The sequence below is a fragment of the Apis dorsata genome, unplaced genomic scaffold (assembly GCF_000469605.1).
Source record: "Apis dorsata unplaced genomic scaffold, Apis dorsata 1.3 scaffold_284, whole genome shotgun sequence".
Lineage (NCBI taxonomy): Eukaryota > Metazoa > Arthropoda > Insecta > Hymenoptera > Apidae > Apis > Apis dorsata.
This window is the reverse complement of record NW_006263559.1, coordinates 368,744-370,196: the sequence shown is the minus strand read 5'-3', so window position 1 is coordinate 370,196 and position 1,453 is coordinate 368,744. Positions and strand designations below refer to the sequence as shown.

Sequence of the window (1,453 nt, the reverse complement as noted above, 5' to 3'; positions counted from 1 at the left end):
CTTCAATAGTGATAAAGACGAATAAATTATTCATTTATTTTGTCATTAGATGTAGCGAAAATGGAATTGAATTTTTCTTTATCTTGTGCAATACATTCAAAACTTTTTATTACATGTATAACATATTATATAAGTATAATATAGAAGTTTTTCTAAATTATTATAGAAAATACGATAATACAATAAAGCTTATATTTGTAATGTCTAAATAACATATATAAACCAATTCAATTTGAAATTGTTTTATTAATTTATATTTTTATTTATAAAATATATAATTAAGATTATTTTTAAATAAAATCATTTAAAAAAATTGAATATCTTTTTATTTATATTGTATTCAATTCCAAATACTGTCGAAAACTTATATAGTTTTAAATTAACTTCTTTTTTACAAATATTTCAAAAATTATAAAAGATTAAATTATAAATAAAAAAATATCTTTGACAACATAAATCAAAATCAAGATTAGTGACGAATAATAATTTTAAAATAAATATATAAATTACTATTTTTTCTTTTCATTAATTATTTTGAAATTTTTGAAAATTTTTTTGAAAATCATTCAAAATGTTTTTAGAGTTTGCATATTAAAATTGGTCAAAAATAACGAAATTGATTAATCATTAAGAAAATATAAAAAATCAAAGAGAAGCTATTTAGATTACGTATTCTTAGTTTTAAAAAAATTATAGTTCTTCGATATCTTCTTTTTATATCTTAATCAAAGTTTATAAATTAATTTAATATAAAATTTCGTGTAGATAAAGTTAATGAAAACAGAACAAAGAAAAGTAAATTTTAAAATAAGTTTTAATTTAAAATAATTTATCCTGGAAAATACTACCTACTCACTTACCTAATAATTAAATGATTAATTGAATATGTTGATTAGTATCATCTGCATCATAACTAATAGAATATTAATTGACGATCAAACAGCAAAATTTCCTGTAATCAAGTTATATCATAAGTTATATCAATATCATAAGAAAGTATATAAATCGACTGATAAAAATATAACAATGATATAGAAGATTGCAAATTTTTTATTTTTTTTTTTTGTCAAAGTAATCTTTAAAGAATTTAATACAATATCTACTATATTAGTTATTTAATTTTTTAAAATTAAGAATTGTTTTGCTTGAATTATATTTATCACTTTGTTGAATATCAAACTTCGATAAAATCATTTATTTTTTAATTTTATCTTCTAATTTTAATTTTGGATAAGAAAAAAATTTGGTATTAAATCAAAGAAATTTAAAAATCAAGATAGGAATTATTTTTTTAACTAAAAAAATATAAAATCATAAATTCATTTTGATTGATTATACAATACTTTTGTATTTGTCAATAGAAGTAAAAATTATTTTCAACATGTAATAATTATTTTTAGAAATAATAATTAATTTCAATAAAAACACTAATTGCTTTCAATTATAATTGTTT

General features: G+C 16.6%; 1 pseudogene; it reads right to left on the bottom strand.

Moving 5' to 3' along the window:
* Window positions 1–913: 913 nt before the first annotated feature.
* The window catches only part of LOC102678538, a 14,528-nt pseudogene continuing 13,988 nt past the window's right edge, over window positions 914–1,453 (bottom strand).